The 19,198-nt window shown below is 44.3% G+C and overlaps 1 pseudogene; it reads right to left on the bottom strand.

Moving 5' to 3' along the window:
- Nucleotides 1-1,839: 1,839 nt before the first annotated feature.
- Nucleotides 1,840-18,183, bottom strand: LOC135556813 (tubulin polyglutamylase ttll6-like; annotated as a pseudogene).
- Nucleotides 18,184-19,198: the final 1,015 nt, after the last annotated feature.

Here is a 19,198-nt window from a genome sequence, read left to right as displayed (position 1 = left end):
CAGCCATTTGTGAAGGCTCTTCTGTCTAGGGTTCATCTCTACAGCTCTATTGTGATCATGCGTTTGCCTGACTAAATATGACTGGCTTCCGAGACTGTCGAGGACAGGTTATATAAAACAATAGTATCAGCGTTGGGAAAGGAACCCCCCCCCCAAAAAAAGTTGTTGCAACCACAACATTGTATTAGAATGGTAAATCATATGTCGTCATGAGTGGTCATCGTGCCCTTGGATGAAATGACTGAATACATTTGTAAGCAGTTTATTGTTGCATAAATTAGTTAGCAATTTACCTTCAATAAAATCACTTGTGAGAGGCGCAACCAGCTGGAATGGTGTCAGCTTTTATAGGGACCAAAGGGGATGGAGAATTGCAGTCGTATCCAGGTCGGTCACAGTAGCAACGACGGACAAGGTCTCTCAATCACCAGTCTGTCCTCTGCAACGTAGCTGGCGTAAGATACAAGTAAAAACCTGTTGTCTAAATCACAATCCCCTACCACCGTCTTGACCAATGCTACTCCAGACCATTCAAAGAACAATCTCAGAGTTCTGAGCTCAAAGAGCTTTTGTCTTTCATATGAACAGTGACTGCTGAATGAAGGAATGAAGCGATAAGGAATGGCCTCTGTAAATGCAATGGAAACACTAGATGGGAACAGACAGAGGGGAATCTCTTTCCCTCTGGAAGTCTGCATAGGTAATAAGATCAGACAGACACTGGAAATGAAGGCTCTCTAACTAGAGAACTATGGGCAATCCAAGCAGCGAAAGCAGAGCAGACAGTAAAATCTCTGTTTCCCATCCAGCGTTTCTGCCTGTGTCTGGGGAACGCCACTGTGTGATATTTACTTCATCCTGCTGCTGGACATGCGAACAACATGCTAACGACATGCTAACGTAGACTCTTTCTCTTAATGGCATCAACAGCCACAATGCTCTGCAACCAGACTTCAACACTTTTATTTCCACATGCAGCTCATAGTAAGACATTGTTCATGTTTTGGATTGGTTCACAGACCTTAAACAAGTTCTTGAAATGGCATCAAGTAAATAAGGTATACTTTGTAACCCCCCCCCCCCATGATGAATTGTTGGGTACTTTCAAATATACTTAATATTGTAAATATGACATTAATGACTACTATCTGACTTGACAGAGATATATTCACAAGAAGCTGCTGAGGTGCTGGATTGTGTTTAACAACTAACCAAAACAGACAGCTAACAGACATCTTGTTTTTTTTTATGCTTCCCCTTGTGTTTCCCACTAACCCTCACAGCCAGCCAGCCAGCCAGTCAGTCAGTTCCACAAATGGGATATAAATACTGTGGTGGATAACCATCAGCGCTTCAGACAACAGGACAAGTTACAGCCTGAGCATAAGCACCTGCTAGTTCGAGTTGAAATGATGTACCCACCTGAACATTTCAAAACAGCGCTCTGTAAAACATGAACGAGTACTAACAGACATCGATTTAGATGTCTAGACATTTTTGTTAATTTGATGAAAAAGTCACAGAGACTAAATTGCTGTGTCTCTCGGTGGAAGTGGTCAGATTGAAGAGTAATGTATCTTGATGATGCTTGATAGATGAACCAATGTTCCAACCACATTCCCATCTGGGCAAAATCATCTTGGCGGAGTTAAAACAAGTGTGAGCATGCAATCCACAAGCATGCTTGTAGTTATGTTGACCTGTACAACATACAGTCTCAACGAGTCTCAGATCGGCTGGTTTGGCTTGTTCATGGAAGGGACAGCAGTCTTTCCGGTATCTACGTCCATAGCATCTTCTTTCACCAGGTCCCGGGAGTGATGGTGGTCGATGGCCTAATCACAGTGGATGACCACGGTCTGGTCTGTAGCCTGGTATATCTCCCATCACTCCGTACGATGCCACAAAGTGTCCGCCGGAGAGCTGCGGCAGCCGGATGTGGGCTGCTTGAGTGAGAGCCTTGTGCTGCATCCACTTTAGGTCACGGGCCGAAGACAAAGACAGCTGCTGTGCTCTCCCCAACAGGTGTAGGAAAATCTTATTTCACCCACCTTGTATTACCTATTTGCCCAAAACCTCATGAGAGGTGATATTTGTTACCACAAACAATCTTATGTCATTAGCTGATTTCCTACCTGCTGTTCTGTGACAGGGCCATGATGTGTACTGGCCGCTTGGTCATAGGGGCTAGCTTAGAGATGGTATAGAGGCCTGGGGAGCGCTGGGTCCTTCACATACCTGAGGGAGGGGCAGCCTGGGGTGGGGCTGTCTCAGGGTGGTAGGGGGGAGAGCCCTGCATGTGCATTTCAGCAAAGCTGTTGTTGTTACCCAGCTTACCCAGAGAGGCACTGAGGATGAGTCGTGGGGGAGGGAGGGAGGGAGGGAGGGAGGGAGGGAGGGAGGGAGGGAGGGAGGGAGGGAAGGGAGGGAGGGAGGGAGGGAGGGAGGGAGGGGAAAGGTTAGGTGAGGAGTGTGTATGACAAACAATAGGGATCTCTATCAATGTGGGGCAAGCAGGCATCACAGAAAAAGGAAGAAGCCGAATAGTTAGTAGTTCACTTACTGGGTAAGAGGAAACACTGTTCACTCCGAATCGGTGCACTTCACACCCAATTTGGGCATGGTGGAGACACTGTGTCCCAGCCCCTGGGGGTGCAAGTCTTGGTCCCGCCAGGGCCAATAGGGCTAAGACAGAACAGCCCCAGGAGGGTGACACTCAGACAGTACAGAGGGCTCCTTAACTTTGATCGCACTGCAGCGGTCACCCTACGACTCCAGCTACACAGACATCATAGTTTAACATCAGCATGTGGTAGAGCAGGGGGTCAAACTCAATTCCTGGAAGGCCATAGGTTTTGGTTGTGTCCTTTCAATGTGTCAAATGAAGACATGAGGGGAGTTCCTAACTAGTCAATGGCCTTAATTGATTAATCAAGTACAAGGTAGCGAAAACTTGCAGACACTCGGCCCTCTATAAATTGAGTTTGACACCCCTGTGGTACAGCTCTCAAGCATCCATTAACTTCTCCAATGGGGGTTGAATAAGAATTGATGGCATTGTTTGTCTAGTGGCTAGACATATCTGTCCCTATGTGTTGCCCATGTGTGTTGCTGTCTATGTTCCTCTCTACACTTCTAGATTAGTATATCGGGACTAACGATTGAACATTTCTGGGGGCACTCTAAAAGTTATGATTTCTGAGATTGTAAATATGCACCTCTGGGAATATTAATGTGCTTTGAATTACGTTTAAGTGACCAAACGTATGTGTTAGCATTTATGGGCTATTAAAATAGCATGTGTGTTTGGATTTATGGATAAGCCTATATAAGGCGTGGGTCAACCTTTAATAGAAAACATGGTATTTGCACGTTTACAGTAATGGGATGTTTGAAGGAAATGTTGTTGGGCTTTTTATTAAAGAAACATGTTGTTTTACTGTTGTTAAATTGCAGTCTAAAGAATAATAAGTACTAGCCTTTGAACCTGTATAATCTGACATCTTTCAAATAGCTGCTCAGGTATTTATATATGCCTGTCTGTGTACAGCATATACAGTGGGGCAAAAAAGTATATAGTCAGCCACCAATTGTGCAGGTTCTCCCTATTAAAAAGATGAGAGAGGGATGTAATTTTCATCATAGGTACACTTCAACTATGACAGACAAAATGAGAAAAAAAAATCCAGAAAATCACATTGTAGGATTTTTAATGAATTTATTTGCAAATTATGGTAGAAAATAAGTATTTGGTCAATAACAAAAGTTTATCTCAATACTTTGTTATATACCCTTTGTTGGCAATGACAGAGGTCAAACGTTTTCTGTAAATTCTTCACAAGGTTTTCACACACTGTTGCTGGTATTTTGGCCCATTCCTCAATGCAGATCTCCTCTAGAGCAGTGATGTTTTGGGGCTGTTGCTGGGCAACACGGACTTTCAACTCCCTCCAAAGATTTTCCATGGGGTTGAGATCTGGAGACTGGCTAGGCCACTCCAGGACCTTGAAATGCTTCTTACGAAGCCACTCCTTCGTTGCCCGGGCGGTGTGTTTGGGATCATTTTCATGCTGAAAGACCCAGCCACTTTCATCTTCAATGCCCTTGCTGATGGAAGGAGGTTTTCACTCAAAATCTCACGATACATGGCCCCATTCATTCTTTCCTTTACACGGATCAGTCGTCCTGGTCCCTTTGCAGAAAAACAGCCCCAAAGAATGATGTTTCCACCCCCATGCTTCACAGTAGGTAAGTGTTCTTTGGATGCAACTCAGCATTCTTTGTCCTCCAAACACGACGAGTTGAGTTTCTACCTAAAAGTTATATTTTGGTTTCATCTGACCATATGACATTCTCCCAATCTTCTTCTGGATCATCCAAATGCTCTCTAGCAAACTTCAGACGGGCCTGGACATATACTGGCTTAAGCAGGGGGACACGTCTGGCACTGCAGGATTTGAGTCCCTGGCGGCGTAGTGTGTTACTGATGGTATGCTTTGTTACTTTGGTCCCAGCTCTCTGCAGGTCATTCACTAGGTCCCCCCGTGTGGTTCTGGGATTTTTGCTCACCGTTCTTGTGATCATTTTGACCCCACGGGGTGAGTTCTTGTCTGGAGCCCCAGATCGAGGGAGCTTATCAGTGGTCTTGTATGTCTTCCATTTCCTAATAATTGCTCCCACAGTTGATTTCTTCAATCAAAGCTGCTTACCTATTGCAGATTCAGTCTTCCCAGCCTGGTGCAGGTCCACAATTTTGTTTCTGGTGTCCTTCGACAGCTCTTTGGCCTTGGCCATAGTGGAGTTTGGAGTGTGACTGTTTGAGGTTGTGGACAGGTGTCTTTTATACTGATAACAAGTTCAAACAGGTGCCATTAATACAGGTAACGAGTGGAAGACAGAGGAGCCTCTTAAAGAAGCCCCCCCAGCAAAAACACAGAGAGAAGCTCCTCCAACCCTTAAGTCACAGGGGGGTCAAATACAGACTTATTTTAGTTTTAATTGGAATGCCATCAGAGGATGGACTGTTTAAAGTAAGACCAGAATGGAGCCCAAGCCTCATTAAACAGTTTGGGGTTACCCACGTGAATTGAATTGAAATTTTTCTAGTTTCAGAGAGCACAACACATCTCTCACCCAATATTTATAAGATGGGGGAGCTGCCATCTTCCAGCTCTGTAGTATTAGCCATCTAACTAAAAGAGTTGTATAAGCAACAGTGCCCGACTGGATTCTTGATAGGGGGGTACCCATGGGCAGTACTCCAAAAAGGGCTGTAAGGGGAGACGGATCTATAACAGTGTCATATATATCAGAGAAACATTTAAATATGAATTCCCAGAAACCTGACAGTTTATGACAGCCCCAAAACATATGCAACAGTGTGGCTGGTTCCACTTTACATCTGACACAGGTAGGATCAAAATCAGAGAATATTCTTCCAAGTTTGGCCCCCGACCAGTGGATACGGTGAACCACCTTGAATTGAATGAGTCTGTGTCTAGTGCTAAAAGAGGACGAGTGCCCCCTGTGCAGTACAGATTCCCAGGCGTCTTCCCCAAGTTCTTCCCCCAAATCCTTTTCCCATCGAGTCTTTAAAGGTACCAAAGAAGGGTTCTGTAAGTCATGAATGATTGCTTATACATCTGGAATTGCGCCCCTAGGAAGCTTGTTCAGCTCCAAGATGCTCTCTATAGCTGTATTCGCAGGCCTATGGGGAAATCCAGGTGTGTTAGCTTTGACAAAGTTTCTAGAAAAAGTGGGATTGGGGGAGATTGAACTTTTCCTGCAGCTGAGAAAAAGAGGCAAATGTATCATCAAAGAATAATTGGGCTAGTGAGGAGAGGCCTAGTGAGTGCCAAATGCCAAAAGCCCCATCCTTCAAAGATGGAGTAAATAAAATGTTCTGATTGATTGGGCCTGATAGAGAAAAGCCTCGGAGGCTAAAGGCTAAACGGAACTGATTCCAAATTTTAAGAGACTGCTTTACAATTGGGTTGACACACCTTCTGCCTAGGGACACTGGGAGAGACGAGCACAACACAGAGGAAAGTGCTGCAGGTTTACACGATTCAGACTCCATCTGGACCCAGAGTGGTCTCGGGCCAGTAGGATCAGTCTGCAGCCAGTACAGAAGGGCTCTGAAATTTGCAGCCCAGTAGTATGTCTGAAAATTTGGTAGAGCTAAACCCCCCAATGACCTAAGCTTCTGTAAATGTTTTCTACCAATCCGTGGTACCTTGCCATCCCAAATAAAATGCATGAATGTTTGATCCAGTGAAATAAAAAATTATTTTGGAATAAAAAATGGGTAAACATTGAAATAAATATAAAAATTTGGGCAACACATTCATTTTAATGACATTAATCCTTCTGATAAGAGAAAGGGTTAGCGAATTCCAAAAAGTAAAAGATTGTTTCAAACTGTCTGCTCGAGCAACAAAGTTTTCCTGAAACAAATTTGAATATTTCCTTGTCACTTTAACTCCCAAGTAGGTGAATTGATCCCTGACAATCCTAAACTGAGAACTTGTAGAAGAGCACTTTAAAGCAGCCTTGTTTACTGGAAAAAGCTCACTCTTGCCTAAATTCAGCTTGTACCCTGAGATTGATCCAACCTTTTTAAGAACAGATAGGGCACGTGGCAATGAGGTATCAGGGTTGGAGATAAACAAAAGGAGGTCGTCAGCATATAGCGAGACTTTCTGCTCCCAGCCCGCCCTGATTATACCTTGAATGGCATCATTAGAGCGTAGTGCAATGGCGAGAGGCTCGATTGCCAAAGCAAACAACAAGGGGGAGATCTCTCATCTTTTTAAGCGGGAGAACTTGCACAATTGGTGGCTGACTAAATACTTTTTTGCCCCACTGTATGCATAGTACCGTACACAGTTGACTACTGATAAGTGCACTTCAGATAAGTGTACATTTGGAAAAGTGCTCACCTTGGCAGCCATGTTGCTTATGTATTGCCGTGAGTCAGTCTTGACAACAAGTGGCACTGTGACGTCTTTATAGAAGGGCATTCCCTTGAGGAGCTGGTACACCTGGTCTACGATGCCCAGGTCTCTGAGCAGGCTGGCTCTCAGCTGCAGACCCCGGAGACGAGGAGGCAATGCAATGTTATTCATCAGGTAACAGAAACATTGTTTTTTGGGGGGAGGGGATTGAGGTGACCATAGGACACAGCAGCAGGCAGAAGACAGTACTCACATCGAGATGGACGGGGCAGAAGCTCTTCCCTTCCCCCTTTGTGGATTTTACCCTTCAGGCCCAGTCTCTGACACCTCCTCTGGCTCTGTTTCTCATGCGGCTCCTGCAACTGCTCTCTGCACAGAGAAACGTTCCGGGGTATTCTTTGTGTAAACCTGTATACAAGCACTGCTGTGTGCGCCACACATGGACACAAACATTCCTGCTATGTGTATAGTCTATCCAGTAAACCTGCATGCACACATTATGCATGGCACTGAGATTGGAACTGACGTGTGGGTGATGTGTGTGTGTCTACCTGGTGCACCTCTCTCTGGCCTTGGTGGCAGCAGTCTGTTGGAAGAGGGAGCTGCTGTGTTTGAGGTACTTGTCGTACTCCTCCCCTCCCGGGCAGGGGAAGATCCTGCGGAAGCCGCCCAGGTAGCTCAGGGCTACGAGGACCAGCTGCTACTGGCTCTGCTCCTTGCTCCTGGAGCACAGAGGACATTGGAATGGGCTTGGTAAAATTACATTTTCTTTGTGCTACTTTTTCATTTTATGTTTGGAGTCCGTGCAGATTGGACCATAAAACTCATAACAGCAGACTATATTATGACTAAGTCAAGGCAGACTATTATGACTCAAGAGCAGCAGACTCTATTATGACTAGAGCAGCAGACTATTATGACTCAAGCAGCAGACTATTATGACTCAAGAGCAGCTGACTCAATAGCAGCAGACTATTATGGCTCAGAGCTGCAGACTATTATGACTCAGAGCAGCAGACTTTCATGACTCGAGCAGCAGCCTATTATGACTCAAGAGCAGCTGACTCAATAGCAGCAGACTATTATGGCTCAGAGCTGCAGACTATTATGACTCAGAGCAGCAGACTTTTTTGACTCAAGAGCAGCAGACTATTATGACTCAAGAGCAGCTGACTCAATAGCAGCAGACTATTATGACTCAGAGCAGCAGACCTTCATGACTCGAGCAGCAGCCTATTATGACTCAAGAGCAGCAGACTATTATGAATCAGAGCAGCAGACTTATGATTCAAGAGCAGCAGACTCTTATGACTAAGTCAAGGCAGACTATTATGACTCAGAGCAGCAGACTTTTTTGACTCAGAGCAGCAGACTTTCATGACTCAAGCAGCAGCCTATTATGACTCAAGAGCAGCTGACTCAATAGTAGCAGACTTATGACTCAGAGCTGCAGACAATTATGACTCAAGAGCAGCAGACTATTATGAATCAGAGCAGCAGACTTATGATTCAAGAGCAGCAGACTCTATTATGACTAAGTCAAGGCAGACTATTATGACTCAGAGCAGCAGACTATTATGACTCAAGAGCAGCAGACTTGGCTTTGCATGGCTTTGCGTCAGTCACAGGCCCCCAGATTAATCAGCACCAGCGTGTCATACAGCAGCACCTCTCTGTCCAGCCTGGGGTCTGTGGTGAAGCTAATGGAGTGGTTGATCTCCACACACAAATACACAAGTACATCACACTCTACAAATACATGAGCAAGTGAGCGTGTGTGGTCTCACCTCTATCAGCCAGGGCTTGAGGCGGTGGTTGATGAGCACGTCGAAGCCCAGGATCTCGAAGTAGGCCCCGGTGGCATTGTTGGAGGTGGCGTGGTGCAGGAAGCAGATGTGGTAGCTGTGGCGGAGCACTGAGTGGGCTGAGACCAGAGCCTTGATCGCCTCATCCTCGATGTCGGCCCACAGCTTCAACGTGTCATCATCTCCAGGAGACAGGTCAGAGTCGACAACTTCCTGTAGGGAGGGGGAGAGAGACAAACAGAGGGGAGAGACAGAGAAAGACAGACAGCGAGCGAGGCAGCAAGAGAGTGACCATTCAAACAGTCAGACAGGAATGTCGCCACATACAGTATTGGTTGTGCATCGTGTCATAGACCTGTTCCAATGCCCTTGCCTCGTCCTCGTCTTGCGAACACTTTTAACCGTCACAATGTTGTCTGTGTGTACACTGTAGACACACGTTAATTTTCACTTGATCCCCACTGTTAAGGTTCTAGAAGTTAGTTTTGTTTGGGAGGCTATAATAAGCTCAGCATACCAAGGCAGTGATGAAATATGAGTGGCAGTATATCAGCCTCCTGAGTTGTGACACATGCTGCAAATAAGATTGGCTGCTTGGCCTGCTGACAAGCCTGGCTGTGGCTCTTGCATACTGATACAAGTATGGCGCGGGGGACCTGGGCCGGAGATGGCCATAAGTCTCAGAGTGAGACATGACTGACAGCTCTGAGTCGTTGCTTTTAGACTGACATAAATTGATCCAGCAGCTTTATTCTGACACAGGTCGCGTAAGCATGATCTCAGTTTTGTGACAGACAGGGTTTTCTCAAGTGGATTGAGCTGTTATCCTAATGAGAGGGAAATATATATAATTTATACCTAAAATAATATAAGTTGTGCTTGCATTTCCCTTCCTGGAACCAAGCACTAGTACATGTCCACGCTAGAGGAAAGTGTCAAATACAACATCAGAGAGAAAGCCCAGGAAGACCCGTGTCAATAGATCACCTTTCGATGCCAGCGTTCTCATCCCAGACAAAGTTCTCACTTTGTTTGTTAATGGCGTAGGTGGTCAGGTGCATGAAAGAGGCCAGTGTGTGAGATAAAGACTGTGTCGAAGAGGAACTTAGAAACCAGGAGTACTTTCACAGTGCTTGCATGTTGGGCATTGTTGCTAAGTCTTTTATGACAGAGCTAGTAAAATGTTAGCTTGAGTCATATCACTGGTAAAAAAAAAATACTGTTTGAGAGGCGCAAGATTGATCACACCCATTGTAGGTCTGAGTTCAAGGACAGATGTCTATCTTATCTAAGTCCGTCTGCCTACGTGTCTGTGTTTGATTGTGTTCCTGTCTGTCTCTGTCCCCTTGAACACGCTTACAGCAGACGGACGATCTGCAACATGTCAATACCGACAGAAAACAAATGTTACCATGTCTATGGTCCCTAACAGAACTACACAGTATGAACACGAAAGACCAATGACATTGTGTACATCTCATGTTTATTTCAATGTTAAACATGTTGCCCTCTCATTCCCCCTTCTGTGGTTGTGCCCATTGTGCCGTGCCACACCACGTTGTTGCGGGTGGGGTTGTAGCGGCTGGTGCAGAAGCGGGCCAGCCGCTCCTTATACAGGAAGATATGGAAGGGGTCGAAGACGTCACCAGCACGTAGATGCGTAGGTCAAACTTGAAGCCGTCAATGACCAATGGCTGTTTGTGGTGGCAGAGGGACAAGAACAACAAATAAGAATGGCTAAAACAAAGTAGAATATCTGGAAATTATGACAAGACAGGTTGAGAAAATTGCCGTTCTGCTTTACCCTGACAACTCAGTTAATGGATATGATAGATTATACTCAGTAATATTGAATACAATGGGAACAGGATCAACATACATCTCAGCGGTTCCCAAAGTTTTCCGTTCTGGGGACCACCAAATCAGTCAAAAGCCTTTGTGGACCACCATTTGCGGAGTTGCAGTATTTAAAATAAATACCATTTAGAGTCAATTTGATCAATGAATGTAACAGTATAAAGGCCAATTATTATTATTATAATGATTAACAATCTGCATTGTGAAACGTTCTGTAAAATTGCTTATTATACCATTAATAATCCCAGCTGCATCTTTTTCTTCATATCTTCTTGTAAATGCAGTACAATAAAAAAAAACAGCCAAAGTTCATCCTGCTCCTATTCTACTTTCATAGATGATTTAGATCAGGGGTTCCCAACCATTTTCCACCAGGGGCCCCTTTTTCACATATATAAAAAAAAGGAATTTAAAAATGTTGTTTATTTAGATAGAGTATATTAAATAAAACACCAGCTTGAATTTGTTTAATTTGAAGGACCTAGGAAAATGTTCGTTTGAAGCTCATTTCCTGAAAGACTCACTACATATATGGGTAGGCTATTTAATGCCAATAATAATAATGGTAATAATAATAATATAAAATCATCATCATTAAAAAAAATAGAATAAGGAAGGTAAAGTCAAGACCCGATTTCCCCAAATGTTATTCTGCTACCAAATATGTTTTAATAGGATAATTTATATGAACCCTCAATGTAATTATACTGATTCTCTTTTACTGAAAGTGATTTGATCAACTGATAGCGACACTGGGAGACGAGAAGCAAGCACAGGGTATGAACATTTAATAAAAAACGAACAAGAAACAAAACAAAGTCAGCGTCTGGATAGGGGAAACAAAACTATAGCCCCATCGATAAGAATGGGGGCGTGCTCTGACCTTCTTTTCCTGTAGTCCACAATCATCTCCTTTGTGTTGATCATGTGGAAGGAGATGTTGCTGTCCTGGCACCACACTGGCAGGTCTCTGACCTCCTCCCTATAGGCTGTCACATCGTTGTCGGTGATCAGGCCTACCACTGTTGTGTCGTCGGGAAACTTAATGATGGTGTTTGAGTCATTTCTGGCCATGCAGTCATGTGTGAACAGGGAGTACAGGAGGGGACTGAGCACACACCCCTGAGGGGCCCCTGTGTTGACGTAAAGCGTGGCAGATGTGTTGTTAACTACCCTTACCATGGGTCGGTAGTGATTTAGTCAGGTTACCTTAGTATTCTTGGGCACAGGGACTTCAAGGGACACAGCTTGAAACCTGTTGGTATTATAGACTCTGACAGGGAAAGAATGAAAATGTCAGTGAAGACACTTGCCAGTTGGTCAGCGCATGCTTGGAGTACACGTCCTGGTAATCCGTCCAGGATCCAGTTTCAGAGGGAGGTGTTTAATCCCAGGGTCCTTAGATTAGTGATGAGATTTGAGGGCACTATGGTGTTGAACTCTGAGCTGAAGTCAATGAAAAGCATTCTCACATAGGTGTTCCTTTTGTCCAGTTGTGAAAAGGCAGTGTGGGGTGCAACAGAGATTGCATCATCTGTGGATCTGTTGGGGCGATATGCAAATTGGAGTGGGTCTAGGGTTTCTGGGATAATGGTGTTGATGTGAGCCATGACCAGCCTTTCAAAACACTTCATGGCGACAGACGTGAGTGCTACGGGTCGGTAGTCATTTAGGCAGGTTACCTTAGTATTCTTGGGCACAGGGACTGTGGTGGTCTGCTTGAAACATGTTGGTATTACAGACTCAGACGGGGAGAGGATGAAAATGTCAGTGAAGACACTTGCCAGTTGGTCAGCGCATGCTCAGAGTACATGTCCTGGTTTTACTGTTTGCTTATGGCCATATACACCTCATTGAGTGCGGTCTTAGTACCAGCATCGGTTTGTGGTAGTAAATAGACAGCTATGAAGAATATAGATGAAAACTCTCTCGGTAGATAGTACGGTCTGCAGCTTATCATGAGATACTCTACCTCAGGCGAGCAAAACTTTGAGACTTCCTTAGATATCGTGCACCAGATGTTGTTTACAAATATACATAGACCGCCACCCTATGTCTTTACCAGAGGCTGCTGTTCTATCCTGCCGATACAGTGTATAACCCACATACACATGGTTAGCAGATGTTAATGTGAGTGTAGCGAAATGCGTGTGCTTCTAGTTCTGATTACGCAGTAATATCTAACAAGTAATCTGACAAATTCACAACAACTACCTTATACACACAAATAGACACAAATGTAAAGGGATGAACAGAATATGTACATATAAATATATGGATGAGCAATGGCGTGCGGCATAGGCAAGATGCAGTACATACATATGAGATGAGTAATGTAGGATATGTGAACATTATTAAAGTAGTGTTATCTAAAGTGACTAGTGATACCTTTATTAAGTCCATTTATTGAAGTGGCCAGAGATTTGAGTCTGTATGTTGGCAGCAGCCTCTCTATGTTAGTGATGGTTGTTTAACAGTCTGATGGCCTTGAGATAGAAGTTGTTTTTCAGTCTCTCGGTACCAGCTTTGATGCACCTGTACTGTCTTTGCCTTCTGGATGATAGCGGAGTGAACAGGAAGTGGCTCGGGTGGTTGTTGTCCATGATGACCTTTTTGGCCTTCCTGTGACATTGGGTGCTGTAGGTGTCCTGGAGGGCAGGTAGTTTGCCCCCGGTGATGAGTTGTGCAGACCGCACTACCCTCGGGAGAGTATCACGGTTGAGGGCGGTGCAATTGTCGTACCAGGCGGTGATACAGCCCGACAGGATGCTCTCGATTGTGCATCTGTAAAAGTAGTGTTTAAGATGACAAGCCAAATTTCTTTAGCCTTCTTCACCACGCTGTCTGTGTGGGTGGACCATTTCAGTTTGTCCGTGATGTGTATGCCGAGGAACTTAAAACTTTCCACTACTGTCCCGTCTATGTGGATGGGGAGAGGGGGTGCTCCCTCTGCTGTATCATGTAGTCCACAATCATCTCCTTTGTTTTGTTGACGTTGAGTGAGAAGTTATTTTCCTGACACCACACTCCGAGGGCCCTCACCTCTTCCCTGTAGGCCGTCTCGTCATTGTTGGTAATCAGGCCTACCACTGTAGTGTCGTCTGCAAACTTGATGATTGAGTTGGATGCATGCATGGCCACGCAGTCATGGGTGAACAGGGAGTACAGGAGAGGGCTGAGAACGCACCCTATGGGGCCCCAGTGTTGAGTATCAGCAAGGTGGAGATGTTTTATTACCTTCACCACCTGGGGGCAGGCCGTCAGAAAATCCAGGACCCAGTTGACGAGTTTGGAGGGTACTATGGCGTTAAATGCTGAGCAGTAGTCAATGAACAGTATTCTTACATAGGTATTCCTCTTGTCCAGATGAGATAGGGCAGTGTGATGGCGATTGCATCGTCAGTGGACCTATTGGGGAGGTAAGCAAATTGGAGTGGGTCTAGGGTATCAGGTAGGGTGGAGGTGATATGATCCTTGACTAGTCTCTCAAAGCACTTCATGATGACAGAGGTGAGTGCAATGGGGCGATAGTCATTTAGTTCAGTTACCTTAGCTTTCTTGGGAACAGGAACAATGGTGGCCATCTTGAAGCATGTGGGGTCAACAGACTGGGATAGGGATTGGTTGAATATGTCCGTAAACACACCAGCCAGCTGATCTGCGCATGCTCTGACGACGCGGCTGGGGATGCAGTCTGGGCCGGCAGCCTTGCGATGGTTAACACATTTAAATGTTTTACTCATGTTGGCCATGGAGAAGGAGAGCCCACAGGCTTTGGTAGCAGGCCGTGTCAGTGGCACTGTATTGTCCTCAAAGCTAGCAAAGAAGTTGTTTAATTTGTCTGGGAGCAAGACGATGTCCGTTGCGTGGCTGGTTTTCTTTTTGTAATCCATGATTGACTGTAGACCCTGCCACATACGTCTCGTGTTTGAGCCGTTGAATTGCGACTCTACTTTGTCTTTGCTTGTTTGATTGCCTTGCGGAGGAAATAGCTGCACTGTTTGTATTTGGTCATGTTTCCGGTCGCCTTGCCATGATTAAAAGCAGTGGTTCGCGCGTCCAGTTTTGCGAATGCTGCAATCGAATCCACGGTTTCTGGTTAGGGAAGGTTTTAAAAGTCCCAGCGGGTACGACATCTCTGATGCACTTGCTAATAAACTCACTCACCGAGTCAGCTATACATCAATGTTGTTGTCTGATGCCATCCGGAACATATCTCAGTCCACAGCAATCTTGAAGCGTGGAGTCCGATTGGTCAGACCAGAGTTGTATTGACCTGAGCACGGGCGTTTCCTGTTTTAGTTTCTGTCTATAAGCTGGGAGCAACAAAATTGATTCATGGTCAGATTTGCTGAAGGCAGGGCACGGGAGGGCTTTGTATGCATCGCAGAAGTTCAAGTAGCAATGATCCAGAATTCTGCCAGCTCATGTCATGCATTCGATATGCTGATAGAATTTAGTGAGAATTGATCCTAGGTTAGCTTTGTTAAAATCCCCAGCTAAAATAAATGCATGGTATGGTTTCCAGTTTACTTAGAGTCCAGTGAAGTTCTTTCAGGGCCGACGAGGTATCTGTTTGGGGGGGGATTTTCACGGCTGTGACTATAATTGAAGAGAATTCTCTTGGAAAATAATGCAGTCGGCATTTGATTGTAAGGAATTCTAGGTCAGGTGAACAAAAGGACTTGAGTTCCTGTATGTTGTTGTGATTACACCATGAGTCATTAATCATAACACATACACCCCCGCCCTTCTTCTTACCAGAGAGATGTTTGTTTCTTTTGGCGAGATGCGTGAATAAAGTGGGTGGCTGTACCGACTCTGACAACGTATTCCGAGTGAGCCATGTTTCCGTGAAACAGAGAATGTCATCATTCAGCCACGACTTGGTGAAACATAAGATATTACAGTCCTATCCCTTTGGTAGGATATACGTGCTCGTAGTTCGTCCACTTATTATCCAGCGATTGTATGTTGGCCCATAGTACCGATGGCATCCCTCTTGTCCTACTCATTAAAGAAACATTCTTCGTCTAGTTCAAGGTACAGTGCCTTGCGAAAGTATTCGGCCCCCTTGAACTTTGCAACCTTTTGCCACATTTCAGGCTTCAAACATAAAGATATAAAACTGTATTTTTGTGTGAAGAATCAACAACAAGTGGGACACAATCATGAAGTGGAATGACATTTATTGGATATTTCAAACTTTTTTAATAAATCAAAAACTGAAAAATTGGGCGTGCAAAATTATTCAGCCCCTTTACTTTCAGTGCAGCAAACTCTCTCCAGAAGTTCAGTGAGGATCTGCAAATCTACCAAGACCTGGCCGTCCCTCTAAACTTTCAGCTCATACAAGGACAAGACTGATCAGAGATGCAGCCAAAAGGCCCATGATCACTCTGGATGAACTGCAGAGATCTACAGCTGAGGTGGGAGACTGTCCATAGGACAACAATCAGTCGTATATTACACAAATCTGGCCTTTATGGAAGAGTGGCAAGAAGAAAGCCATTTCTTAAAGATATCCATAAAAAGTGTTGTTTAAAGTTTGCCACAAGCCACCTGGGAGACACACCAAACATGTGGAAGAAGGTGCTCTGGTCAGATGAAACCAAAATTGAACTTTCTGGCAACAATACAAAACATTATGTTTGGCGTAAAAGCAACACAGCTCATCACCCTGACCACACCATCCCCACTGTCAAACATGGTGGTGGCAGCATCATGGTTTGGGCCTGCTTTTCTTCAGCAGGGACAGGGAAGATGGTTAAAATTGATGGGAAGATGGATGGAGCCAAATACAGGACCATTCTGGAAGAAAACCTGATGGAGTCTGCAAAAGACCTGAGACTGGGACGGAGATTTGTCTTCCAACAAGACAATGATCCAAAACATAAAGCAAAATCTACAATGGAATGGTTCAAAAATAAACATATCCAGGTGTTAGAATGGCCAAGTCAAAGTCCAGACCTGAATCCAATCGAGAATCTGTGGAAAGAACTGAAAACTGCTGTTCACAAATGCTCTCCATCCAACCTCACTGAGCTCGAGCTGTTTTGCAAGGAGGAATGGGAAAAAATGTCAAGTCTCTCGATGTGCAAAACTGATAGAGACATACCCCAAGCGACTTACAGCTGTAATCGCAGCAAAAGGTGGCGCTACAAAGTATTAACTTAAGGGGGATGAAAAATTTTGCACGCCCAATTTTTCAGTTTTTGATTTGTTAAAAAAGATTGAAATATCCAATAAATGTCATTCCACTTCATGATTTGTAAGTCGCTCTGGATAAGAGCGTCTGCTAAATGACTTAAATGTAAATGTAATGATTGTGTCCCACTTGTTGTTGATTCTTCACAAAAAAATACAGTTTTATATCTTTATGTTTGAAGCCTGAAATGTGGCAAAAGGTCGCAAAGTTCAAGGGGGCCGAATACTTTCGCAAGGCACTGTATGTAATCTCTGTTCTGATATCCAGAAGCTCTTTTTGGTCATAAGAGATGGTAGCAGCAACATTATGTACAAAATAAGTTACAAAGCCATTTTACAGCTTGTTTCTAGCCTAAAGCATTGCAAATATTTTTGTTACTTTAGATCGGTATAAACAATCGAGAACTGTAAATTGTTTTACAGTTTTTTTAAATCAAAGGTCCCACATCCCCCCACAAAACGGTAGCATCCCATATGGGGGCGAGCCCCCTAGGTTGGTAACCCTTGACTTAGATAAAAAAATAGACAGCCGTATCAAATTTCAAAGTCCACTGCAGGGTACAGGGCCAATTGTGTCCATCTCCCCTCTAAGAAAGAGTTTGGGATTTCCATTCACAGACATCATGCAATTAAAGGATAAGGGTATATTATCTAATGTAAAAGGTGTATCAATCTAGCCTGGTTAAACCAGATTGAACGGTGAGCAGGGCATAAAATGAACACCGGCTACCTGCCAATGCAGGTAGATTTTGGCATTGTTGGGTAAGATGTCTATTTCACCAGCCACGTGTGCAGTTGGTCAGGGCTCCACAGTGCGAGCATTTCATTTGTGAATAAAAATAGTAAGATCAAGTATGATCACATTCATAGTAAAATAAATGCTGCAGCAGCTGTTTAAGTTTTTGGGCCGTTTTGTTTCATAGCTGATAAATTAATCGCAGAGAGTCAAAGAAATACAAATCCTATATAGCCCACTCCACTTCGTACTGCAACACTGCCTGGTTGCTTTGTCGTACCCGCGGTATACGGTCTGACATACAGCATTCAGGGCTCAAACCACCCAGTTTATGGTGTAATTTTAGTGGCCCAAAAATATTTTGGCTGGTAAAAAGTCTGAGTTGCTAGATTTTTGAATCTACTGGCCACAGTGGCTATGGGACCAAAAAGTACATTTTATGCCTTGATGGTGAGCGCAACATTCAGTTTGGTTTAACTAGGCTACTGCCAATTGACTAATGGGAGCATCATGACTCCACCGAGAGGCACCAGGTGCTGGGGAAGATGTTGTACACCTTGGGGAAACTCTTCAGCATGCGGTTCATGTTGTGAGCCAGCATGTACTTCCTGCTCAGCTCCATCATGCAAGGGAAGTGTCTTCTGTCTTCACATCTTCTGTCAGGCCCACGAGAAAAAAATACTATAGTTTACTGTTGTTTAAATTCTGTAGTATTACTATGGTTAAAAAAGCATTGTGTTTATTCAGACTATAGTATTCTGTAGTATTTATTACTGTTTTTGCAAATATTAAAGAAGTATGCTATAGTATTTACAGTTTACTATAGTATAAATAGAACAGCTGCCTCCAGTAAGAAAAGGGGTGGCGGTCTGTGTCTATTTGTAAAAACAGCTGTTGCACGCAATCTAATATTAGATATTAAGGAAGGTTTTGCTCGCCTGAGGTTGAGTACCTCATGATAAGCAGTAGGTTACACTATTTACCTACAGAGTTTTCATGTATATTTTTCGTATTTTTCGTTTAGCAGTCTATTTACAACCACAAACCAATGCTGGCACTAAGACCGCACTCAATGAGCTGTCCACGGCCATAATCAAACAAGAAAATGCTCACCTAGAGGTGGCGCTCCTAGTGGCCGGGGACTTAATGCAGGGAAACTTACATCCGTTGTACCTCATTTCTACCAGCATGCTACATATGCAACCAGAGGGGGACAAAAACCTCTAGATCACTCCACACACAGAGACGCATACAAAGCTCTCCCTCGCCCTCAATTTGGCAAATCTAACCATAACTCTATCCTCCTGATTCCTGCTGACAAGCAAAAACTAAATCAGGAAGCACCAGTGACTCGCTCAATGAGGAAGTGGTCAGATGAAGCAGATGCTAAGCTACAGGACTGTTTTGCTAGCACAGACTGGAATATGTTCCAGGATTCTTCCGATGGCATTGAGGAGTACACCACATCAGTCACTGGCTTCACCAATAAGTGCATTGATGACGTCGTCACCACAGTGACCGTGCGTACATACCCCAACCAGAAGCCATGGATTACAGGCAACATCAGCACTGAGCTAAAGGATAGAGCGCCGGCTTTCAAGAAACGGGACTCTAACCCGGACGCTTATAAGAAATCC

Source organism: Oncorhynchus masou, chromosome 15 (genome assembly GCF_036934945.1).
Source record: "Oncorhynchus masou masou isolate Uvic2021 chromosome 15, UVic_Omas_1.1, whole genome shotgun sequence".
Taxonomy (NCBI): domain Eukaryota; kingdom Metazoa; phylum Chordata; class Actinopteri; order Salmoniformes; family Salmonidae; genus Oncorhynchus; species Oncorhynchus masou.
This window is presented reverse-complemented; position numbering and strand designations above follow the sequence as displayed.